The sequence below is a fragment of the Chiloscyllium punctatum genome, chromosome 48 (assembly GCF_047496795.1).
Source record: "Chiloscyllium punctatum isolate Juve2018m chromosome 48, sChiPun1.3, whole genome shotgun sequence".
Taxonomy (NCBI): Eukaryota; Metazoa; Chordata; class Chondrichthyes; order Orectolobiformes; family Hemiscylliidae; genus Chiloscyllium; species Chiloscyllium punctatum.
In genome coordinates this window covers 50,065,134-50,090,936 of record NC_092786.1, presented here as the reverse complement: position 1 = coordinate 50,090,936, position 25,803 = coordinate 50,065,134, and positions in this window count along the sequence as shown.

Below are 25,803 nucleotides of genomic sequence, written 5' to 3'. Positions count from 1 at the left end.
CTCTGTATTTCTCTCTCTCTGTATCTCTTGCTCTCTCTGTATCTTTCTCTCTCTGTATCTCTCTCTCTCTGTTTCTCTCTCTCGATGTCTCTCTCTGTATCTCTCCCTCTGTCTCTCTCTCTCTCTGTCTCTCTCTCTCCCTGTATCTCTCTCTCTCTCTGTCTTTGTATCTCTCTCTCTCTCTGTATCACTCTCTCTCTGTCTCTCTCTCTTTCTCTCTGTATGTCTGTGTCTCTCTCGCTCTCTGTCTATCTCGCTCTATTTGTCACTCTCGCTCTCTCTGTATCTCTCTCTCTGTATCTCTCTGTATCTCTCTGTCTGTCTCTCCCTCGCTCTCTCCCTCTCTCTCTCCCTCTCTCTCTCCCTCTCTCTCTCTCTGTATCTCCCTCTGTATCTCCCTCTGTATCTCCCTCTGTATCTCCCTCTGTATCTCCCTCTGTATCTCTCTCTGTATCTCTCTCTGTATCTCCCTCTGTCTGTCTGTCTGTCTCTGTCTCTGTATCTCTCTCTCTCTCTCTCTCTCTCTCTCTCTCTCTCTCTCTCTCTCTCTCTCTGTATCACTCTCTCTCTCTTGGTCTCTCTGTATGTCTGTCTCTCTTGCTCTCTCTGTATCTCTCTCTCTGTATCTCTCTGTCTGTCTGTCGGTCTCTCTCTCTGTCTCTCTGTCTCTGTATCTCTCTCTGCATCTCTATCTCTATCTCTCTCTGTATCTCTGTATCTCTCTCACTCTCTCTCTCTCTGTATCATTCTGTGTATCTCACTGTCTTTCTCTGTATTTCTCATTGTTTCTCACTCTCGCTCTCTCTATCTCTCTCTATCGCTCTCTCTCTGTATCTCTCTGTAACTCCCTCTGTTTGTCTGTCTGCCTCTCTCTCCCTGTATCTCTCTCTCTCTGTCTCTGTATCTCTCTCTCTCTCATATCTCTTGCTCTCTCTGTATCTCTCTCTCTCTGTTTCGCTCTCTCTGTATCTCTCTCTCTCTGTATCTCTCTCTCTCTGTTTCTCTCTCTCTCTGTATCTCTCTCTGTATGTCTCTCTCTCTGTATGTCTCTCTCTCTGTATGTTTCTCTCTCTGTATCTCTCTCTCTCTGTATCTCTCTCTGTATGTTTCTCTCTCTGTATGTTTCTCTCTCTGTATGTTTCTCTCTCTGTATGTTTCTCTCTCTGTATGTTTCTCTCTCTGTATTTCTCTCTCTCTGTATCTCTTGCTCTCTCTGTATCTTTCTCTCTCTCTGTATCTTTCTCTCTGTATTTCTCTCTCTCTGTATCTCTCTCTCTGTATCTCTTGCTCTCTCTGTATCTTTCTCTCTCTCTCTGTATCTTTCGATCTCTCTCTCTGTATCTCTCTCTCTCTGTATCTCTCTCTCTCTCTGTATCTTTCTCTCTCTCTGTATCTTTCTCTCCCTCTGTATCTCTCTCTCTCTCTGTTTCTCTCGATCTCTCTCTCTGTATCTCTCTGTAACTCCCTCTGTTTGTCTGTCTGCCTCTCTCTCTCTGTATCTCTCTCTCTCTGTCTCTGTATCTCTCTCTCTCTCATATCTCTTGCTCTCTCTGTATCTTTCTCTCTCTCTGTATCTCTCTCTGTATGTCTCTCTCTGTATGTTTCTCTCTCTGTATTTCTCTCTCTCTGTATCTCTCTCTCTGTATCTCTCTCTCTGTATCTCTTGCTCTCTCTGTATCTCTTGCTCTCTCTGTATCTCTTGCTCTCTCTGTATCTTTCTCTCTCTCTGTATCTCTCTCTCTCTCTGTATATCTCTCTCTCTGTTTCTCTCTCTGTATTTCTTTCTCTCTGTATTTCTTTCTCTCTGTATTTCTTTCTCTCTGTATTTCTTTCTCTCTGTATTTCTCTCTCTCTGTATCTCTCTCTCTGTATCTCTTGCTCTCTCTGTATCTTTCTCTCTCTCTGTATCTCTCGATCTCTCTCTCTGTATCTCTCTCTCTGTATCTTTCTCTCTCTCTGTATCTCTCTCTCTCCCTGTATCTCTCTCTCTCTGTCTCTGTATCTCTCTCTCTCATATCTCTTGCTCTCTGTGTGTATCTCTCTCTCTGTATCTCTCTCTCTCTCTGTATCTCTCTCTCTCTGTTTCTCTCTCTCTGTCTCTCACTCTGTATGTCTCTCACTCTGTATGTCTCTCTCTCTGTATCTCTCTCTCTCTCTGTATCTCTCTCTCTCTCTGTTTCTCTCGATCTTTCTCTCTGTATCTCTCTCTCTGTATCTCTCTGTAACTCCCTCTGTTTGTCTGTCTGCCTCTTTCTCCCTGTATCTCTCTCTCTCTGTCTCTGTATCTCTCTCTCTCTCATATATCTTGCTGTCTCTGTATCTCTCTCTCTCTCATATCTCTTGCTCTCTCTGTATCTCTCTCTCTCTCTCTCTCTGTATCTATCTCTCTCTGTATGTCTCTCTCTCTGTATGTCTCTCTCTCTGTATTTCTCTGTCTCTGTTTCTCTCTCTGTATTTCTTTCTCTCTGTATTTCTTTCTCTCTGTATTTCTTTCTCTCTGTATTTCTCTCTCTCTGTATCTCTTGCTCTCTCTGTATCTCTTGCTCTCTCTGTATCTCATGCTCTCTCTGTATCTCATGCTCTCTCTGTATCTTTCTCTCTCTCTGTATCTTTCTCTCTCTCTGTATCTTTCTCTCTCTCTGTTTCTCTCGATCTCTCTCTCTGTATCTCTCTCTCCCTGTATCTCTCTGTAACTCCCTCTGTTTGTCTGTCTGCCTCTCTCTCCCTGTATCTCTCTCTCTCTCTCTGTATCACTCTCTCTCTCTCTCTGTATCACTCTCTCTTGGTCTCTCTCTTTCTCTCTGTATCTCTGTCTGTCTCTGTATTTCTCTCTCTCTCTGTATATCTCTCTCTGTATATCTCTCTCTCTGTATCTCTCTCTCTCATATCTCTTGCTCTCTCTGTATCTTTCTCTCTCTCTCTGTATCTCTCTCTCTCTGTATCTCTCTCTCTCTGTATCTCTCTCTCTGTATCTCTTGCTCTCTCTGTATCTTTCTCTCTCTGTATCTCTCTCTCTCTGTTTCTCTCTCTCGATGTCTCTCTCTGTATCTCTCCCTCTGTCTCTCTCTCTGTCTCTCTCTCTCTCCCTGTATCTCTCTCTCTCTCTGTCTTTGTATCTCTCTCTCTCTCTCTCTCTGAATCACTCTCTCTCTGTCTCTCTCTCTTTCTCTCTGTATGTCTGTCTCTCTGTATCTCTGTATCTCTCTCTCTGTATCTCTCAGTATCTCCCTCTGTCTGTCTATCTGTATCTCTCTCTCTCTGTCTCTGTATCTCTCTCTCTCTCTCTCTGTATCACTCTCTCTCTGTCTCTCTGTATATCTGTCTCTCTCTGTATCTCTCTCTCTGTATCTCTCTGTACCTCTCTCTCTGTCTGTCTGTCTCTCTCTCTCTCTGTATCTCCCTCTCTCTCTCTGTATCTCGTTCTCTCTCTCTATCTCTCTCTGTATCTCTCTCTGTATCTGTCTCTCCCACTGTGTTTTTCTCTCTCTCTCTCTGTCTCTCTCTCTCTGTATCTCTCTGTGTCTCTCTCTGCATCTCTCTCTCTCTGTATCTCCCTTTCTCTCCCTGTATCTCTCGTTCTCTCTCTATGTATCTCTCTCTGTATCTCTCTCTCTCTCTGTATCTCTCTTTGTATCTCTCTCCTTGTCTCTGTCTCTCTTTCTGTGTGTGTATCTCTCTCTCTCTGTCTGTCTGTCTCTCTCTCTCTCTGTATTTTTGTCTCTCTCTGTATCTTTCACTTTCTGTATCTCTCGCTCTCTTTCTTTGTATCTCTCTCTCTGTATCTCTCTCTCTATCTCCTCTCTGTATCTCCCTGTCTCTCCGTCTCTGTCTATCTGTCTCTCTCTCTCTGTATCTCCCTCTCTCTGTATCTCCCTCTCTCTGTATCTCTCTCTCTCTGTATCTCTCTCTCTATGTATCTCTCTCTCTGTGTATCTCTCTCTCTACTCTCTCTCTGTATCTCTCTGTATCTCTCTCTGTATCTCTCTCTCTGTATCTCTCTCTCTCTCATATCTCTTGCTCTCTCTGTATCTCTCTCTCTGTATCTCTCTCTCTCTCATATCTCTTGCTCTCTCTGTATCATCCTCTCTCTCTCTGTATCTCTCTCTCTCTGTATCTCTCTCTCTCTGTATCTCTCTCTCTGTATTTCTCTCTCTCTGTATTTCTCTCTCTCTGTATTTCTCTCTCTCTGTATCTCTTGCTCTCTCTGTATCTTTCTCTCTCTGTATCTCTCTCTCTCTGTTTCTCTCTCTCGATGTCTCTCTCTGTATCTCTCCCTCTGTCTCTCTCTCTCTCTGTCTCTCTCTCTCCCTGTATCTCTCTCTCTCTCTGTCTTTGTATCTCTCTCTCTCTCTGTATCACTCTCTCTCTGTCTCTCTCTCTTTCTCTCTGTATGTCTGTGTCTCTCTCGCTCTCTGTCTATCTCGCTCTATTTGTCACTCTCGCTCTCTCTGTATCTCTCTCTCTGTATCTCTCTGTATCTCTCTGTCTGTCTCTCCCTCGCTCTCTCCCTCTCTCTCTCCCTCTCTCTCTCCCTCTCTCTCTCCCTCTCTCTCTCTCTGTATCTCCCTCTGTATCTCCCTCTGTATCTCCCTCTGTATCTCCCTCTGTATCTCCCTCTGTATCTCCCTCTGTATCTCTCTCTGTATCTCTCTCTGTATCTCCCTCTGTCTGTCTGTCTGTCTCTGTCTCTGTATCTCTCTCTCTCTCTCTCTCTCTCTCTCTCTCTCTCTGTATCACTCTCTCTCTCTTGGTCTCTCTGTATGTCTGTCTCTCTTGCTCTCTCTGTATCTCTCTCTCTGTATCTCTCTGTCTGTCTGTCGGTCTCTCTCTCTGTCTCTCTGTCTCTGTATCTCTCTCTGCATCTCTATCTCTATCTCTCTCTGTATCTCTGTATCTCTCTCACTCTCTCTCTCTCTGTATCATTCTGTGTATCTCACTGTCTTTCTCTGTATTTCTCATTGTTTCTCACTCTCGCTCTCTCTATCTCTCTCTATCGCTCTCTCTCTGTATCTCTCTGTAACTCCCTCTGTTTGTCTGTCTGCCTCTCTCTCCCTGTATCTCTCTCTCTCTGTCTCTGTATCTCTCTCTCTCTCATATCTCTTGCTCTCTCTGTATCTCTCTCTCTCTGTTTCGCTCTCTCTGTATCTCTCTCTCTCTGTATCTCTCTCTCTCTGTTTCTCTCTCTCTCTGTATCTCTCTCTGTATGTCTCTCTCTCTGTATGTCTCTCTCTCTGTATGTTTCTCTCTCTGTATCTCTCTCTCTCTGTATCTCTCTCTGTATGTTTCTCTCTCTGTATGTTTCTCTCTCTGTATGTTTCTCTCTCTGTATGTTTCTCTCTCTGTATTTCTCTCTCTCTGTATCTCTTGCTCTCTCTGTATCTTTCTCTCTCTCTGTATCTTTCTCTCTGTATTTCTCTCTCTCTGTATCTCTCTCTCTGTATCTCTTGCTCTCTCTGTATCTTTCTCTCTCTCTCTGTATCTTTCGATCTCTCTCTCTGTATCTCTCTCTCTCTGTATCTCTCTCTCTCTCTGTATCTTTCTCTCTCTCTGTATCTTTCTCTCCCTCTGTATCTCTCTCTCTCTCTGTTTCTCTCGATCTCTCTCTCTGTATCTCTCTGTAACTCCCTCTGTTTGTCTGTCTGCCTCTCTCTCTCTGTATCTCTCTCTCTCTGTCTCTGTATCTCTCTCTCTCTCATATCTCTTGCTCTCTCTGTATCTTTCTCTCTCTCTGTATCTCTCTCTGTATGTCTCTCTCTGTATGTTTCTCTCTCTGTATTTCTCTCTCTCTGTATCTCTCTCTCTGTATCTCTCTCTCTGTATCTCTTGCTCTCTCTGTATCTCTTGCTCTCTCTGTATCTCTTGCTCTCTCTGTATCTTTCTCTCTCTCTGTATCTCTCTCTCTCTCTGTATATCTCTCTCTCTGTTTCTCTCTCTGTATTTCTTTCTCTCTGTATTTCTTTCTCTCTGTATTTCTTTCTCTCTGTATTTCTTTCTCTCTGTATTTCTCTCTCTCTGTATCTCTCTCTCTGTATCTCTTGCTCTCTCTGTATCTTTCTCTCTCTCTGTATCTCTCGATCTCTCTCTCTGTATCTCTCTCTCTGTATCTTTCTCTCTCTCTGTATCTCTCTCTCTCCCTGTATCTCTCTCTCTCTGTCTCTGTATCTCTCTCTCTCATATCTCTTGCTCTCTGTGTGTATCTCTCTCTCTGTATCTCTCTCTCTCTCTGTATCTCTCTCTCTCTGTTTCTCTCTCTCTGTCTCTCACTCTGTATGTCTCTCACTCTGTATGTCTCTCTCTCTGTATCTCTCTCTCTCTCTGTATCTCTCTCTCTCTCTGTTTCTCTCGATCTTTCTCTCTGTATCTCTCTCTCTGTATCTCTCTGTAACTCCCTCTGTTTGTCTGTCTGCCTCTTTCTCCCTGTATCTCTCTCTCTCTGTCTCTGTATCTCTCTCTCTCTCATATATCTTGCTGTCTCTGTATCTCTCTCTCTCTCATATCTCTTGCTCTCTCTGTATCTCTCTCTCTCTCTCTCTCTGTATCTATCTCTCTCTGTATGTCTCTCTCTCTGTATGTCTCTCTCTCTGTATTTCTCTGTCTCTGTTTCTCTCTCTGTATTTCTTTCTCTCTGTATTTCTTTCTCTCTGTATTTCTTTCTCTCTGTATTTCTCTCTCTCTGTATCTCTTGCTCTCTCTGTATCTCTTGCTCTCTCTGTATCTCATGCTCTCTCTGTATCTCATGCTCTCTCTGTATCTTTCTCTCTCTCTGTATCTTTCTCTCTCTCTGTATCTTTCTCTCTCTCTGTTTCTCTCGATCTCTCTCTCTGTATCTCTCTCTCCCTGTATCTCTCTGTAACTCCCTCTGTTTGTCTGTCTGCCTCTCTCTCCCTGTATCTCTCTCTCTCTCTCTGTATCACTCTCTCTCTCTCTCTGTATCACTCTCTCTTGGTCTCTCTCTTTCTCTCTGTATCTCTGTCTGTCTCTGTATTTCTCTCTCTCTCTGTATATCTCTCTCTGTATATCTCTCTCTCTGTATCTCTCTCTCTCATATCTCTTGCTCTCTCTGTATCTTTCTCTCTCTCTCTGTATCTCTCTCTCTCTGTATCTCTCTCTCTCTGTATCTCTCTCTCTGTATCTCTTGCTCTCTCTGTATCTTTCTCTCTCTGTATCTCTCTCTCTCTGTTTCTCTCTCTCGATGTCTCTCTCTGTATCTCTCCCTCTGTCTCTCTCTCTGTCTCTCTCTCTCTCCCTGTATCTCTCTCTCTCTCTGTCTTTGTATCTCTCTCTCTCTCTCTCTCTGAATCACTCTCTCTCTGTCTCTCTCTCTTTCTCTCTGTATGTCTGTGTCTCTCTCGCTCTCTGTCTATCTCGCTCTATCTGTCACTCTCGCTCTCTCTGTATCTCTCTCTCTGTATCTCTCTGTATCTCTCTGTCTGTCTCTCTCTCTCTCTCTCTCTCTCCCCCCTCTCTCTCCCTCCCTCTCTCTGTATCTCTCTCTGTATCTCTCTCTGTATCTCTCTCTGTATCTCTCTCTGTATCTCCCTCTGTATCTCCCTCTGTATCTCTCTCTGTATCTCCCTCTGTCTGTCTGTCTGTCTCTGTCTCTGTATCTCTCTCTCTCTCTCTCTGTATCACTCTCTCTCTCTTGGTCTCTCTGTATGTCTGTCTCTCTTGCTCTCTCTGTATCTCTCTCTCTGTATCTCTCTGTCTGTCTGTCGGTCTCTCTCTCTGTCTCTCTGTCTCTGTATCTCTCTCTGCATCTCTATCTCTATCTCTCTCTGTATCTCTGTATCTCTCTCACTCTCTCTCTCTCTGTATCATTCTGTGTATCTCACTGTCTTTCTCTGTATTTCTCATTGTTTCTCACTCTTTCTCTCTCTATCTCTCTCTATCGCTCTCTCTCTGTATCTCTCTGTAACTCCCTCTGTTTGTCTGTCTGCCTCTCTCTCCCTGTATCTCTCTCTCTCTGTCTCTGTATCTCTCTCTCTCTCATATCTCTTGCTCTCTCTGTATCTTTCTCTCTCTCTGTATCTCTCTCTGTATGTCTCTCTCTCTGTATCTCTCTCTCTGTTTCTCTCTCTCTCTGTTTCTCTCTCTGTATGTTTCTCTCTCTGTATGTTTCTCTCTCTGTATTTCTCTCTCTCTGTATTTCTCTCTCTCCGTATTTCTCTCTCTCCGTATTTCTCTCTCTCTGTATTTCTCTCTCTCTGTATTTCTTGCTCTCTCTGTATCTTTCTCTCTCTCTGTATCTCTCTCTGTATTTCTTTCTCTCCGTATTTCTCTCTCTCTGTATCTCTCTCTCTGTATCTCCTGCTCTCTCTGTATCTTTCTCTCTCTCTCTGTATCTTTCAATCTCTCTCTCTGTATCTCTCTCTCTCTGTATCTTTCTCTCTCGCTGTATCTTTCTCTCTCTCTGTATCTTTCTTTCTCTCTGTATCTTTCTCTCTCTCTGTATCTCTCTCTCTCTCTGTTTCTCTCAATCTCTCTGTTTCTCTCGATCTCTCTCTCTCTGTATCTCTCTCTCTGTATCTCTCTGTAACTCCCTCTGTTTGTCTGTCTGCCTCTCTCTCTCTGTATCTCTCTCTCTCTGTCTCTGTATCTCTCTCTCTCATATCTCTTGCTCTCTCTGTATCTTTCTCTCTCTCTGTATCTCTCTCTGTATCTCTCTCTGTATGTCTATCTCTCTGTATGTTTCTCTCTCTGTATTTCTCTCTCTCTGTATCTCTCTCTCTGTATCTCTTGCTCTCTCTGTATCTTTCTCTCTCTCTGTATCTTTCTCTCTCTCTGTATCTTTCTTTCTCTCTGTATCTTTCTCTCTCTCTGTATCTCTCTCTCTCTCTGTTTCTCTCAATCTCTCTGTTTCTCTCGATCTCTCTCTCTCTGTATCTCTCTCTCTGTATCTCTCTGTAACTCCCTCTGTTTGTCTGTCTGCCTCTCTCTCTCTGTATCTCTCTCTCTCTGTCTCTGTATCTCTCTCTCTCATATCTCTTGCTCTCTCTGTATCTTTCTCTCTCTCTGTATCTCTCTCTGTATCTCTCTCTGTATGTCTATCTCTCTGTATGTTTCTCTCTCTGTATTTCTCTCTCTCTGTATCTCTCTCTCTGTATCTCTTGCTCTCTCTGTATCTTTCTCTCTCTCTGTATCTTTCTCTCTCTCTGTATCTCTCTCTCTCTGTATCTCTCTCTCTCTGTATCTCTCTCTCTCTGTATTTCTTTCTCTCTGTATTTCTCTCTCTCTGTATCTCTCTCTCTGTATCTCTTGCTCTCTCTATATCTTTCTCTCTCTGTATCTCTCTCTCTGGATCTCTCTCTCTGGATCTCTCTCTCTGTATCTCTCCCTCTGTATCTCTCTCTCTGTCTCTCTCTCTCTCCCTGTATCTCTCTCTCTCTCTCTGTCTTTGTATCTCTCTCTCTCTCTCTGTATCACTCTCTCTCTCAGTCTCTCTCTCTTTCTCTCTGTTTGTCTGTGTCTCTCTCGCTCTCTGTCTATCTCGCTCTATCTGTCACTCTCGCTCTCTCTGTATCTCTCTGTCTGTCTGTCTCTCTGTATCTCTCTCTGTATCTCTCTCTGTATCTCTCTCTGTATCTCTCTCTGTATCTCTCTCTGTATCTCTCTCTGTATCTCCCTCTGTATCTCTCTCTGTATCTCCCTCTGTCTGTCTGTCTGTCTCTGTCTCTGTATCTCTCTCTCTCTCTCTCTCTGTATCACTCTCTCTCTCTCGGTCTCTCTGTATGTCTGTCTCTCTTGCTCTCTCTGTATCTCTCTCTCTGTATCTCTCTGTATCTCTCTCTGTCTGTCTGTCGGTCTCTGTCTCTGTATCTCTCTCTGCATCTGTATCTCTATCTCTCTCTGTATCTCTGTATCTCTCTCGCTCTCTCTCTCTCTGTATCATTCTGTGTATCTCACTGTCTTTCTCTGTATTTCTCATTGTTTCTCACTCTCTCTATCTCTCTCTATCGCTCTCTCTCTGTATCTCTCTGTAACTCCCTCTGTTTGTCTGTCTGCCTTTCTCTCCCTGTATCTCTCTCTCTGTCTCTGTATCTCTCTCTCTCTCATATCTCTTGCTCTCTCTGTATCTCTCTCTCTCTCAGTATCTCTCTCTCTCAGTATCTCTCTCTCTCTGTATCTCTCTCTGTATCTCTCTCTCTCTGTATCTCTCTCTCTCTGTATCTCTCTCTCTCTGTATCTCTCTCTCTCTGTATGTTTCTCTCTCTGTATTTCTCTCTCTCTGTATCTCTTGCTCTCTCTGTATCTTTCTCTCTCTCTGTATCTCTCTCTGTATTTCTTTCTCTCTGTATTTCTCTCTCTCTGTATCTCTCTCTCTGTATCTCTTGCTCTCTCTGTATCTTTCTCTCTCTCTCTGTATCTCTTGCTCTCTCTGTATCTCTTGCTCTCTCTCTGTATCTCTTTCTCTCTGTATCTCTTTCTCTCTGTATCTCTTTCTCTCTGTATCTCTTTCTCGCTGTATCTCTTTCTCTCTGTATCTCTCTCTCTGTATCTCCCTCTGTATCTCCCTCTGTATCTCCCTCTGTATCTCCCTCTCTCTGTATCACTCTTTCTCTCTCTATCTCTGTATCTCTGTCTCTGTATCTCTCGGTATCTCCCTCTGTCTGTCTGTCTATCTGTATCTCTCTCTCTCGCTCTCTCTGTATCACTCTCTCTCTCTCTGTATCACTCTCTCTCTCTGTCTCTCTGTATATCTGTCTCTCTCTGTATCTCTCTCTCTGTATCTCTCTGTACCACTCTCTCTATCTGTCTGTCTCTCTCTGTATCTCCCTCTCTCTCTCTGTATCTCCCTCTCTCTCTCTGTATCTCCCTCTCTCTCTGTATCTCCCTCTCTCTCTCTCTGTATCTCTCTCTCTGTATCTCTCTCTCTGTATCTCTCTCTCTGTCTCTCTCTCTCTGTATCTGTCTCTCTCTCTGTGTGTCTCTCTCTCTGTATCTGTCTCTCTCTCTGTATCTGTCTCTCTCTCTGTGTGTCTCTCTCTCTGTATCTGTCTCCCTCTGTATTTCTCTCTCTCTGTATCTCTCTCTGTATCTCTCTCTGTATGTCTCTCTCTCTGTATGTCTCTCTCTCTGTATGTTTCTCTCTCTGTATTTCTCTCTCTCTGTATTTCTCTCTCTCTGTATCTCTCTCTCTCTGTATCTCTCTCTCTCTGTATCTCTCTCTCTCTGTATTTCTCTCTCTCTGTATCTCTTGCTCTCTCTATATCTTTCTCTCTCTGTATCTCTCTCTCTGTTTCTCTCTCTCGATCTCTCTCTCTGTATCTCTCCCTCTGTATCTCTCTCTCTGTCTCTCTCTCTCTCTCCCTGTATCTCTCTCTCTCTCTCTGTATCTATCTCTCTCTGTATGTCTCTCTCTCTGTATGTCTCTCTCTCTGTATTTCTCTGTCTCTGTTTCTCTCTCTGTATTTCTTTCTCTCTGTATTTCTTTCTCTCTGTATTTCTTTCTCTCTGTATTTCTCTCTCTCTGTATCTCTTGCTCTCTCTGTATCTCTTGCTCTCTCTGTATCTCATGCTCTCTCTGTATCTCATGCTCTCTCTGTATCTTTCTCTCTCTCTGTATCTTTCTCTCTCTCTGTATCTTTCTCTCTCTCTGTTTCTCTCGATCTCTCTCTCTGTATCTCTCTCTCCCTGTATCTCTCTGTAACTCCCTCTGTTTGTCTGTCTGCCTCTCTCTCCCTGTATCTCTCTCTCTCTCTCTGTATCACTCTCTCTCTCTCTCTGTATCACTCTCTCTTGGTCTCTCTCTTTCTCTCTGTATCTCTGTCTGTCTCTGTATTTCTCTCTCTCTCTGTATATCTCTCTCTGTATATCTCTCTCTCTGTATCTCTCTCTCTCATATCTCTTGCTCTCTCTGTATCTTTCTCTCTCTCTCTGTATCTCTCTCTCTCTGTATCTCTCTCTCTCTGTATCTCTCTCTCTGTATCTCTTGCTCTCTCTGTATCTTTCTCTCTCTGTATCTCTCTCTCTCTGTTTCTCTCTCTCGATGTCTCTCTCTGTATCTCTCCCTCTGTCTCTCTCTCTGTCTCTCTCTCTCTCCCTGTATCTCTCTCTCTCTCTGTCTTTGTATCTCTCTCTCTCTCTCTCTCTGAATCACTCTCTCTCTGTCTCTCTCTCTTTCTCTCTGTATGTCTGTCTCTCTGTATCTCTGTATCTCTCTCTCTGTATCTCTCAGTATCTCCCTCTGTCTGTCTATCTGTATCTCTCTCTCTCTGTCTCTGTATCTCTCTCTCTCTCTCTCTGTATCACTCTCTCTCTGTCTCTCTGTATATCTGTCTCTCTCTGTATCTCTCTCTCTGTATCTCTCTGTACCTCTCTCTCTGTCTGTCTGTCTCTCTCTCTCTCTGTATCTCCCTCTCTCTCTCTGTATCTCGTTCTCTCTCTCTATCTCTCTCTGTATCTCTCTCTGTATCTGTCTCTCCCACTGTGTTTTTCTCTCTCTCTCTCTGTCTCTCTCTCTCTGTATCTCTCTGTGTCTCTCTCTGCATCTCTCTCTCTCTGTATCTCCCTTTCTCTCCCTGTATCTCTCGTTCTCTCTCTATGTATCTCTCTCTGTATCTCTCTCTCTCTCTGTATCTCTCTTTGTATCTCTCTCCTTGTCTCTGTCTCTCTTTCTGTGTGTGTATCTCTCTCTCTCTGTCTGTCTGTCTCTCTCTCTCTCTGTATTTTTGTCTCTCTCTGTATCTTTCACTTTCTGTATCTCTCGCTCTCTTTCTTTGTATCTCTCTCTCTGTATCTCTCTCTCTATCTCCTCTCTGTATCTCCCTGTCTCTCCGTCTCTGTCTATCTGTCTCTCTCTCTCTGTATCTCCCTCTCTCTGTATCTCCCTCTCTCTGTATCTCTCTCTCTCTGTATCTCTCTCTCTATGTATCTCTCTCTCTGTGTATCTCTCTCTCTACTCTCTCTCTGTATCTCTCTGTATCTCTCTCTGTATCTCTCTCTCTGTATCTCTCTCTCTCTCATATCTCTTGCTCTCTCTGTATCTCTCTCTCTGTATCTCTCTCTCTCTCTCATATCTCTTGCTCTCTCTGTATCATCCTCTCTCTCTCTGTATCTCTCTCTCTCTGTATCTCTCTCTCTCTGTATCTCTCTCTCTGTATTTCTCTCTCTCTGTATTTCTCTCTCTCTGTATTTCTCTCTCTCTGTATCTCTTGCTCTCTCTGTATCTTTCTCTCTCTGTATCTCTCTCTCTCTGTTTCTCTCTCTCGATGTCTCTCTCTGTATCTCTCCCTCTGTCTCTCTCTCTCTCTGTCTCTCTCTCTCCCTGTATCTCTCTCTCTCTCTGTCTTTGTATCTCTCTCTCTCTCTGTATCACTCTCTCTCTGTCTCTCTCTCTTTCTCTCTGTATGTCTGTGTCTCTCTCGCTCTCTGTCTATCTCGCTCTATTTGTCACTCTCGCTCTCTCTGTATCTCTCTCTCTGTATCTCTCTGTATCTCTCTGTCTGTCTCTCCCTCGCTCTCTCCCTCTCTCTCTCCCTCTCTCTCTCCCTCTCTCTCTCTCTGTATCTCCCTCTGTATCTCCCTCTGTATCTCCCTCTGTATCTCCCTCTGTATCTCCCTCTGTATCTCTCTCTGTATCTCTCTCTGTATCTCCCTCTGTCTGTCTGTCTGTCTCTGTCTCTGTATCTCTCTCTCTCTCTCTCTCTCTCTCTCTCTCTCTCTCTCTCTGTATCACTCTCTCTCTCTTGGTCTCTCTGTATGTCTGTCTCTCTTGCTCTCTCTGTATCTCTCTCTCTGTATCTCTCTGTCTGTCTGTCGGTCTCTCTCTCTGTCTCTCTGTCTCTGTATCTCTCTCTGCATCTCTATCTCTATCTCTCTCTGTATCTCTGTATCTCTCTCACTCTCTCTCTCTCTGTATCATTCTGTGTATCTCACTGTCTTTCTCTGTATTTCTCATTGTTTCTCACTCTCGCTCTCTCTATCTCTCTCTATCGCTCTCTCTCTGTATCTCTCTGTAACTCCCTCTGTTTGTCTGTCTGCCTCTCTCTCCCTGTATCTCTCTCTCTCTGTCTCTGTATCTCTCTCTCTCTCATATCTCTTGCTCTCTCTGTATCTCTCTCTCTCTGTTTCGCTCTCTCTGTATCTCTCTCTCTCTGTATCTCTCTCTCTCTGTTTCTCTCTCTCTCTGTATCTCTCTCTGTATGTCTCTCTCTCTGTATGTCTCTCTCTCTGTATGTTTCTCTCTCTGTATCTCTCTCTCTCTGTATCTCTCTCTGTATGTTTCTCTCTCTGTATGTTTCTCTCTCTGTATGTTTCTCTCTCTGTATGTTTCTCTCTCTGTATTTCTCTCTCTCTGTATCTCTTGCTCTCTCTGTATCTTTCTCTCTCTCTGTATCTTTCTCTCTGTATTTCTCTCTCTCTGTATCTCTCTCTCTGTATCTCTTGCTCTCTCTGTATCTTTCTCTCTCTCTCTGTATCTTTCGATCTCTCTCTCTGTATCTCTCTCTCTCTGTATCTCTCTCTCTCTCTGTATCTTTCTCTCTCTCTGTATCTTTCTCTCCCTCTGTATCTCTCTCTCTCTCTGTTTCTCTCGATCTCTCTCTCTGTATCTCTCTGTAACTCCCTCTGTTTGTCTGTCTGCCTCTCTCTCTCTGTATCTCTCTCTCTCTGTCTCTGTATCTCTCTCTCTCTCATATCTCTTGCTCTCTCTGTATCTTTCTCTCTCTCTGTATCTCTCTCTGTATGTCTCTCTCTGTATGTTTCTCTCTCTGTATTTCTCTCTCTCTGTATCTCTCTCTCTGTATCTCTCTCTCTGTATCTCTTGCTCTCTCTGTATCTCTTGCTCTCTCTGTATCTCTTGCTCTCTCTGTATCTTTCTCTCTCTCTGTATCTCTCTCTCTCTCTGTATATCTCTCTCTCTGTTTCTCTCTCTGTATTTCTTTCTCTCTGTATTTCTTTCTCTCTGTATTTCTTTCTCTCTGTATTTCTTTCTCTCTGTATTTCTCTCTCTCTGTATCTCTCTCTCTGTATCTCTTGCTCTCTCTGTATCTTTCTCTCTCTCTGTATCTCTCGATCTCTCTCTCTGTATCTCTCTCTCTGTATCTTTCTCTCTCTCTGTATCTCTCTCTCTCCCTGTATCTCTCTCTCTCTGTCTCTGTATCTCTCTCTCTCATATCTCTTGCTCTCTGTGTGTATCTCTCTCTCTGTATCTCTCTCTCTCTCTGTATCTCTCTCTCTCTGTTTCTCTCTCTCTGTCTCTCACTCTGTATGTCTCTCACTCTGTATGTCTCTCTCTCTGTATCTCTCTCTCTCTCTGTATCTCTCTCTCTCTCTGTTTCTCTCGATCTTTCTCTCTGTATCTCTCTCTCTGTATCTCTCTGTAACTCCCTCTGTTTGTCTGTCTGCCTCTTTCTCCCTGTATCTCTCTCTCTCTGTCTCTGTATCTCTCTCTCTCTCATATATCTTGCTGTCTCTGTATCTCTCTCTCTCTCATATCTCTTGCTCTCTCTGTATCTCTCTCTCTCTCTCTCTCTGTATCTATCTCTCTCTGTATGTCTCTCTCTCTGTATGTCTCTCTCTCTGTATTTCTCTGTCTCTGTTTCTCTCTCTGTATTTCTTTCTCTCTGTATTTCTTTCTCTCTGTATTTCTTTCTCTCTGTATTTCTCTCTCTCTGTATCTCTTGCTCTCTCTGTATCTCTTGCTCTCTCTGTATCTCATGCTCTCTCTGTATCTCATGCTCTCTCTGTATCTTTCTCTCTCTCTGTATCTTTCTCTCTCTCTGTATCTTTCTCTCTCTCTGTTTCTCTCGATCTCTCTCTCTGTATCTCTCTCTCCCTGTATCTCTCTGTAACTCCCTCTGTTTGTCTGTCTGCCTCTCTCTCCCTGTATCTCTCTCTCTCTCTCTGTATCACTCTCTCTCTCTCTCTGTATCACTCTCTCTTGGTCTCTCTCTTTCTCTCTGTATCTCTGTCTGTCTCTGTATTTCTCTCTCTCTCTGTATATCTCTCTCTGTATATCTCTCTCTCTGTATCTCTCTCTCTCATATCTCTTGCTCTCTCTGTATCTTTCTCTCTCTCTCTGTATCTCTCTCTCTCTGTATCTCTCTCTCTCTGTATCTCTCTCTCTGTATCTCTTGCTCTCTCTGTATCTTTCTCTCTCTGTATCTCTCTCTCTCTGTTTCTCTCTCTCGATGTCTCTCTCTGTATCTCTCCCTCTGTCTCTCTCTCTGTCTCTCTCTCTCTCCCTGTATCTCTCTCTCTCTCTGTCTTTGTATCTCTCTCTCTCTCTCTCTCTGAATCACTCTCTCTCTGTCTCTCTCTCTTTCTCTCTGTATGTCTGTGTCTCTCTCGCTCTCTGTCTATCTCGCTCTATCTGTCACTCTCGCTCTCTCTGTATCTCTCTCTCTGTATCTCTCTGTATCTCTCTGTCTGTCTCTCTCTCTCTCTCTCTCTCTCCCCCCTCTCTCTCCCTCCCTCTCTCTGTATCTCTCTCTGTATCTCTCTCTGTATCTCTCTCTGTATCTCTCTCTGTATCTCTCTCTGTATCTCCCTCTGTATCTCCCTCTGTATCTCTCTCTGTATCTCCCTCTGTCTGTCTGTCTGTCTCTGTCTCTGTATCTCTCTCTCTCTCTCTCTGTATCACTCTCTCTCTCTTGGTCTCTCTGTATGTCTGTCTCTCTTGCTCTCTCTGTATCTCTCTCTCTGTATCTCTCTGTCTGTCTGTCGGTCTCTCTCTCTGTCTCTCTGTCTCTGTATCTCTCTCTGCATCTCTATCTCTATCTCTCTCTGTATCTCTGTATCTCTCTCACTCTCTCTCTCTCTGTATCATTCTGTGTATCTCACTGTCTTTCTCTGTATTTCTCATTGTTTCTCACTCTTTCTCTCTCTATCTCTCTCTATCGCTCTCTCTCTGTATCTCTCTGTAACTCCCTCTGTTTGTCTGTCTGCCTCTCTCTCCCTGTATCTCTCTCTCTCTGTCTCTGTATCTCTCTCTCTCTCATATCTCTTGCTCTCTCTGTATCTTTCTCTCTCTCTGTATCTCTCTCTGTATGTCTCTCTCTCTGTATCTCTCTCTCTGTTTCTCTCTCTCTCTGTTTCTCTCTCTGTATGTTTCTCTCTCTGTATGTTTCTCTCTCTGTATTTCTCTCTCTCTGTATTTCTCTCTCTCCGTATTTCTCTCTCTCCGTATTTCTCTCTCTCTGTATTTCTCTCTCTCTGTATTTCTTGCTCTCTCTGTATCTTTCTCTCTCTCTGTATCTCTCTCTGTATTTCTTTCTCTCCGTATTTCTCTCTCTCTGTATCTCTCTCTCTGTATCTCCTGCTCTCTCTGTATCTTTCTCTCTCTCTCTGTATCTTTCAATCTCTCTCTCTGTATCTCTCTCTCTCTGTATCTTTCTCTCTCGCTGTATCTTTCTCTCTCTCTGTATCTTTCTTTCTCTCTGTATCTTTCTCTCTCTCTGTATCTCTCTCTCTCTCTGTTTCTCTCAATCTCTCTGTTTCTCTCGATCTCTCTCTCTCTGTATCTCTCTCTCTGTATCTCTCTGTAACTCCCTCTGTTTGTCTGTCTGCCTCTCTCTCTCTGTATCTCTCTCTCTCTGTCTCTGTATCTCTCTCTCTCATATCTCTTGCTCTCTCTGTATCTTTCTCTCTCTCTGTATCTCTCTCTGTATCTCTCTCTGTATGTCTATCTCTCTGTATGTTTCTCTCTCTGTATTTCTCTCTCTCTGTATCTCTCTCTCTGTATCTCTTGCTCTCTCTGTATCTTTCTCTCTCTCTGTATCTTTCTCTCTCTCTGTATCTTTCTCTCTCTCTGTATCTTTCTTTCTCTCTGTATCTTTCTCTCTCTCTGTATCTCTCTCTCTCTCTGTTTCTCTCAATCTCTGTATCTCTCTCTCTCTGTATCTCTCTCTCTCTGTATTTCTTTCTCTCTGTATTTCTCTCTCTCTGTATCTCTCTCTCTGTATCTCTTGCTCTCTCTATATCTTTCTCTCTCTGTATCTCTCTCTCTGGATCTCTCTCTCTGGATCTCTCTCTCTGTATCTCTCCCTCTGTATCTCTCTCTCTGTCTCTCTCTCTCTCCCTGTATCTCTCTCTCTCTCTCTGTCTTTGTATCTCTCTCTCTCTCTCTGTATCACTCTCTCTCTCAGTCTCTCTCTCTTTCTCTCTGTTTGTCTGTGTCTCTCTCGCTCTCTGTCTATCTCGCTCTATCTGTCACTCTCGCTCTCTCTGTATCTCTCTGTCTGTCTGTCTCTCTGTATCTCTCTCTGTATCTCTCTCTGTATCTCTCTCTGTATCTCTCTCTGTATCTCTCTCTGTATCTCTCTCTGTATCTCCCTCTGTATCTCTCTCTGTATCTCCCTCTGTCTGTCTGTCTGTCTCTGTCTCTGTATCTCTCTCTCTCTCTCTCTCTGTATCACTCTCTCTCTCTCGGTCTCTCTGTATGTCTGTCTCTCTTGCTCTCTCTGTATCTCTCTCTCTGTATCTCTCTGTATCTCTCTCTGTCTGTCTGTCGGTCTCTGTCTCTGTATCTCTCTCTGCATCTGTATCTCTATCTCTCTCTGTATCTCTGTATCTCTCTCGCTCTCTCTCTCTCTGTATCATTCTGTGTATCTCACTGTCTTTCTCTGTATTTCTCATTGTTTCTCACTCTCTCTATCTCTCTCTATCGCTCTCTCTCTGTATCTCTCTGTAACTCCCTCTGTTTGTCTGTCTGCCTTTCTCTCCCTGTATCTCTCTCTCTGTCTCTGTATCTCTCTCTCTCTCATATCTCTTGCTCTCTCTGTATCTCTCTCTCTCTCAGTATCTCTCTCTCTCAGTATCTCTCTCTCTCTGTATCTCTCTCTGTATCTCTCTCTCTCTGTATCTCTCTCTCTCTGTATCTCTCTCTCTCTGTATCTCTCTCTCTCTGTATGTTTCTCTCTCTGTATTTCTCTCTCTCTGTATCTCTTGCTCTCTCTGTATCTTTCTCTCTCTCTGTATCTCTCTCTGTATTTCTTTCTCTCTGTATTTCTCTCTCTCTGTATCTCTCTCTCTGTATCTCTTGCTCTCTCTGTATCTTTCTCTCTCTCTCTGTATCTCTTGCTCTCTCTGTATCTCTTGCTCTCTCTCTGTATCTCTTTCTCTCTGTATCTCTTTCTCTCTGTATCTCTTTCTCTCTGTATCTCTTTCTCGCTGTATCTCTTTCTCTCTGTATCTCTCTCTCTGTATCTCCCTCTGTATCTCCCTCTGTATCTCCCTCTGTATCTCCCTCTCTCTGTATCACTCTTTCTCTCTCTATCTCTGTATCTCTGTCTCTGTATCTCTCGGTATCTCCCTCTGTCTGTCTGTCTATCTGTATCTCTCTCTCTCGCTCTCTCTGTATCACTCTCTCTCTCTCTGTATCACTCTCTCTCTCTGTCTCTCTGTATATCTGTCTCTCTCTGTATCTCTCTCTCTGTATCTCTCTGTACCACTCTCTCTATCTGTCTGTCTCTCTCTGTATCTCCCTCTCTCTCTCTGTATCTCCCTCTCTCTCTCTGTATCTCCCTCTCTCTCTGTATCTCCCTCTCTCTCTCTCTGTATCTCTCTCTCTGTATCTCTCTCTCTGTATCTCTCTCTCTGTCTCTCTCTCTCTGTATCTGTCTCTCTCTCTGTGTGTCTCTCTCTCTGTATCTGTCTCTCTCTCTGTATCTGTCTCTCTCTCTGTGTGTCTCTCTCTCTGTATCTGTCTCCCTCTGTATTTCTCTCTCTCTGTATCTCTCTCTGTATCTCTCTCTGTATGTCTCTCTCTCTGTATGTCTCTCTCTCTGTATGTTTCTCTCTCTGTATTTCTCTCTCTCTGTATTTCTCTCTCTCTGTATCTCTCTCTCTCTGTATCTCTCTCTCTCTGTATCTCTCTCTCTCTGTATTTCTCTCTCTCTGTATCTCTTGCTCTCTCTATATCTTTCTCTCTCTGTATCTCTCTCTCTGTTTCTCTCTCTCGATCTCTCTCTCTGTATCTCTCCCTCTGTATCTCTCTCTCTGTCTCTCTCTCTCTCCCTGTATCTCTCTCTCTCTCTCTGTCTTTGTATCTCTCTCTCTCTCTGTATCACTCTCTCTCTCAGTCTCTCTCTCTTTCTCTCTGTATGTCTGTGTCTCTCTCGCTCTCTGTCTATCTCGCTCTCTCTGTATCTCTCTCTCTCTATATCTCTCTGTATCTCTCTGTCTCTCTGTATCTCTCTCTGTATCTCTCTCTGTATCTCTCTCTGTATCTCTCTCTGTATCTCTCTCTGTATCTCTCTCTGTATCTCCCTCTGTATCTCCCTCTGTCTGTCTGTCTGTCTCTGTCTCTGTCTCTGTCTCTCTCTCTCTCTCTCTCTCTCTCTCTCTCTGTATCACTCTCTCTCTCGGTTTCTCTGTATGTCTGTCTCTCTTGCTCTCTCTGTATCTCTCTCTCTGTATCTCTCTGTATCTCTCTCTGTCTGTCTGTCGGTCTCTCTCTCTGTCTCTCTGTCTCTGTATCTCTCTCTGCATCTCTATCTCTATCTCTCTCTGTATCTCTGTATCTCTCTCGCTCTCTCTCTCTCTGTATCATTCTGTGTATCTCACTGTCTTTCTCTGTATTTCTCATTGTTTCTCACTCTCTCTATCTCTCTCTATCGCTCTCTCTCTGTATCTCTCTGTAACTCCCTCTGTTTGTCTGTCTGCCTCTCTCTCCCTGTATCTCTCTCTCTGTCTCTGTATCTCTCTCTCTCTCATATCTCTTGCTGTCTCTGTATCTCTCTCTCTCTCATATCTCTTGCTCTCTCTGTATCTCTCTCTCTCTCTCTCTCTCTCTGTATCTATCTCTCTCTGTATCTATCTCTCTCTGTATCTATCTCTCTCTGTATCTATCTCTCTCTGTATGTCTCTCTCTCTGTATGTCTCTCTCTCTGTATGTCTCTCTCTCTGTTTCTCTCTCTGTATTTCTTTCTCTCTGAATTTCTTTCTCTCTGAATTTCTTTCTCTCTGTATTTCTCTCTCTCTGTATTTCTCTCTCTCTGTATTTCTCTCTCTCTGTATCTCTTGCTCTCTCTGTATCTCTTGCTCTCTCTGTATCTCTTGCTCTCTCTGTATCTCATGCTCTCTCTGTATCTTTCTCTCTCTCTGTATCTTTCTCTCTCTCTGTTTCTCTCGATCTCTCTCTCTGTATCTCTCTCTCTCTCTGTATCTCTCTGTAACTCCCTCTGTTTGTCTGTCTGCCTCTCTCTCCCTGTATCTCTCTCTCTCTCTCTGTATCACTCTCTCTCTCTCTCTGTATCACTCTCTCTTGGTCTCTCTCTTTCTCTCTGTATCTCTGTCTGTCTCTGTATTTCTCTCTCTCTCTGTATATCTCTCTCTGTATATCTCTCTCTCTGTATCTCTCTCTCTCTCATATCTCTTGCTCTCTCTGTATCTTTCTCTCTCTCTCTGTATCTCTCTCTCTCTGTATCTCTCTCTCTCTGTATCTCTCTCTCTGTATCTCTTGCTCTCTCTGTATCTTTCTCTCTCTGTATCTCTCTCTCTCTGTTTCTCTCTCTCTCGATGTCTCTCCCTGTATCTCTCTCTCTCTCTCTCTCTGTATCACTCTCTCTCTCTGTCTCTCTCTCTTTCTCTCTGTATGTCTGTGTCTCTCTCGCTCTCTGTCTATCTCGCTCTATCTGTCACTCTCGCTCTCTCTGTCTCTCTCTGTCTCTCTCTCTCTCCCCCTCTCTCTCCCCCTCTCTCTCTCCCTCTCTCTCTCTGTATCTCTCTCTGTATCTCTCTCTGTATCTCTCTCTGTATCTCTCTCTGTATCTCCCTCTGTATCTCCCTCTGTATCTCTCTCTGTATCTCTCTCTGTATCTCCCTCTGTCTGTCTGTCTGTCTCTGTCTCTGTATCTCTCTCTCTCTCTCTCTGTATCACTCTCTCTCTCTCTCGGTCTCTCTGTATGTCTGTCTCTCTTGCTCTCTCTGTATCTCTCTCTGTCTGTCTGTCGGTCTCTCTCTCTGTCTCTCTGTCTCTGTATCTCTCTCTGCATCTCTATCTCTATCTCTCTCTGTGTCTCTGTATCTCTCTCACTCTCTCTCTCTCTGTATCATTCTGTGTATCTCACTGTCTTTCTCTGTATTTCTCATTGTTTCTCACTCTCTCTCTCTCTATCTCTCTCTATCGCTCTCTCTCTGTATCTCTCTGTAACTCCCTCTGTTTGTCTGTCTGCCTCTCTCTCCCTGTATCTCTCTCTCTCTGTCTCTGTATCTCTCTCTCTCTCATATCTCTTGCTCTCTCTGTATCTTTCTCTCTCTCTGTCACTCTCTCTGTATCTCTCTCTCTCTGTATCTCTCTCTCTGTTTCTCTCTCTGTATTTCTCTCTCTCTGTATTTCTCTCTCTCTGTATTTCTCTCTCTCTGTATTTCTCTCTCTCTGTATTTCTTGCTCTCTCTGTATCTTTCGCTCTCTCTGTATCTCTCTCTGTATTTCTTTCTCTCTGTATTTCTCTCTCTCTGTACCTCTCTCTCTGTATCTCTTGCTCTCTCTGTATCTTTCTCTCTCTCTCTGTATCTTTCGATCTCTCTCTCTGTATCTCTCTCTGTATCTCTCTCTGTATCTCTCTCTGTATTTCTTTCTCTCCGTATTTCTCTCTCTCTGTATCTCTCTCTCTGTATCTCTTGCTCTCTCTGTATCTTTCTCTCTCTCTGTATCTTTCAATCTCTCTCTCTGTATCTTTCTCTCTCTCTGTATCTTTCTTTCTCTCTGTATCTTTCTCTCTCTCTGTATCTCTCTCTCTCTCTGTTTCTCTCGATCTCTCTCTCTGTATCTCTCTCTCTGTATCTCTCTGTAACTCCCTCTGTTTGTCTGTCTGCCTCTCTCTCTCTGTATCTCTCTCTCTCTGTCTCTGTATCTCTCTCTCTCATATCTCCTGCTCTCTCTGTATCTTTCTCTCTCTCTGTATCTCTCTCTGTATCTCTCTCTGTATCTCTCTCTGTATGTCTATCTCTCTGTATGTTTCTCTCTCTGTATTTCTCTCTCTCTGTATCTCTCTCTCTGTATCTCTTGCTCTCTCTGTATCTTTCTCTCTCTCTGTATCTTTCTCTCTCTCTGTATCTCTCTCTCTCTGTATCTCTCTCTCTGTACCTCTCTCTGTATTTCTTTCTCTCTGTATTTCTCTCTCTCTGTATCTCTCTCTCTGTATCTCTTGCTCTCACTATATCTTTCTCTCTCTCTGTATCTCTCGATCTCTCTCTCTGTATCTCTCTCTCTGTATCTTTCTCTCTCTCTGTATCTCTCTCTCTCTGTATCTCTCTCACTCTGTATCTCTCTCTCTCTGTATCTCTCTCTCTCTGTATCTCTCTTTCTCTGTATTTCTTTCTCTCTGTATTTCTTTCTCTCTGTATTTCTCTCTCTCTGTATCTCTCTCTCTGTATCTCTTGCTCTCTCTATATCTTTCTCTCTCTGTATCTCTCTCTCTGGATCTCTCTCTCTGGATCTCTCTCTCTGTATCTCTCCCTCTGTATCTCTCTCTCTGTCTCTCTCTCTCTCCCTGTATCTCTCTCTCTCTCTCTGTCTTTGTATCTCTCTCTCTCTCTCTGTATCACTCTCTCTCTCAGTCTCTCTCTCTTTCTCTCTGTTTGTCTGTGTCTCTCTCGCTCTCTGTCTATCTCGCTCTATCTGTCACTCTCGCTCTCTCTGTATCTCTCTCTCTGTATCTCTCTGTCTGTCTGTCTCTCTCTCTCTCTCTCTGTATCTCTCTCTGTATCTCTCTCTGTATCTCTCTCTGTATCTCTCTCTGTATCTCCCTCTGTCTGTCTGTCTGCCTCTGTCTCTGTATCTCTCTCTCTCTCTCTCTCTCTGTATCACTCTCTCCCTCTCGGTCTCTCTGTATGTCTGTCTCTCTTGCTCTCTCTGTATCTCTCTCTCTGTATCTCTCTCTCTGTATCTCCCTCTGTATCTCCCTCTGTATCTCTCTCTGTATCTCCCTCTGTCTGTCTGTCTGTCTCTGTCTCTGTATCTCTCTCTCTCTCTCTCTCTCTCTCTCTCTCTCTGTATCACTCTCTCTCTCTCGGTCTCTCTGTATGTCTGTCTCTCTTGCTCTCTCTGTATCTCTCTCTCTGTATCTCTCTGTATCTCTCTCTGTCTGTCTGTCGGTCTCTCTCTCTGTCTCTCTGTCTCTGTATCTCTCTCTGCATCTGTATCTCTATCTCTCTCTGTATCTCTGTATCTCTCTCGCTCTCTCTCTGTATCATTCTGTGTATCTCACTGTCTTTCTCTGTATTTCTCATTGTTTCTCACTCTCTCTATCGCTCTCTCTCTGTATCTCTCTGTAACTCCCTCTGTTTGTCTGTCTGCCTTTCTCTCCCTGTATCTCTCTCTCTGTCTCTGTATCTCTCTCTCTCTCATATCTCTTGCTCTCTCTGTATCTCTCTCTCTCTCAGTATCTCTCTCTCTCAGTATCTCTCTCTCTCAGTATCTCTCTCTCTCAGTATCTCTCTCTCTCTCTCAGTATCTCTCTCTCTCTGTATCTCTCTCTCTCTGTATCTCTCTCTCTCTGTATCTCTCTCTCTCTGTATTTCTCTCTCTCTGTATCTCTTGCTCTCTCTGTACCTTTCTCTCTCTCTGTATCTCTCTCTGTATTTCTTTCTCTCTGTATTTCTCTCTCTCTGTATCTCTCTCTGTATCTCTTGCTCTCTCTGTATCTTTCTCTCTCTCTGTATCTCTTGCTCTCTCTGTATCTCTTGCTCTCTCTGTATCTCTTGCTCCCTCTCTGTATCTCTTTCTCTCTGTATCTCTTTCTCTCTGTATCTCTCTCTCTGTATCTCTCTCTCTGTATCTCCCTCTGTATCTCCCTCTGTATCTCCCTCTCTCTGTATCACTCTTTCTCTCTCTATCTCTGTATCTCTCTCTCTGTATCTCTCGGTATCTCCCTCTGTCTGTCTGTCTATCTGTATCTCTCTCTCTCGCTCTCTCTGTATCACTCTCTCTCTCTCTGTATCACTCTCTCTCTCTGTCTCTCTGTATATCTGTCTCTCTCTGTATCTCTCTCTCTGTATCTCTCTGTACCTCTCTCTCTATCTGTCTGTCTCTCTCTGTATCTCCCTCTCTCTCTCTCTGTATCTCCCTCTCTCTCTCTGTATCTCCCTCTCTCTCTCTCTGTATCTCTCTCTCTGTATCTCTCTCTCTGTATCTCTCTCTCTGTCTCTCTCTCTCTGTATCTGTCTGTCTCTCTGTGTGTCTCTCTCTCTGTATCTGTCTCTCTCTCTGTATCTGTCTCTCTCTCTGTGTGTCTCTCTCTCTGTATCTGTCTCCCTCTGTATTACTCTCTCTCTGTATCTCTCTCTGTATCTCTCTCTGTATGTTTCTCTCTCTGTATGTTTCTCTCTCTGTATGTTTCTCTCTCTGTATTCCTCTCTCTCTGTATCTCTCTCTCTCTGTATCTCTCTCTCTCTGTATCTCTCTCTCTCTGTATTTCTTTCTCTCTGTATTTCTCTCTCTCTGTATCTCTTGCTCTCTCTATATCTTTCTCTCTCTGTATCTCTCTCTCTGTTTCTCTCTCTCGATCTCTCTCTCTGTATCTCTCCCTCTGTATCTCTCTCTCTGTCTCTCTCTCTCTCCCTGTATCTCTCTCTCTCTCTCTGTCTTTGTATCTCTCTCTCTCTCTCTGTATCACTCTCTCTCTCAGTCTCTCTCTCTTTCTCTCTGTATGTCTGTGTCTCTCTCACTCTCTGTCTATCTCGCTCTCTCTGTATCTCTCTCTCTATATCTCTCTGTATCTCTCTCTGTATCTCTCTCTGTATCTCTCTCTGTATCTCTCTCTGTATCTCTCTCTGTATCTCTCTCTGTATCTCCCTCTGTATCTCCCTCTGTCTGTCTGTCTCTGTCTCTGTCTCTCTCTCTCTCTCTCTCTCTCTCTC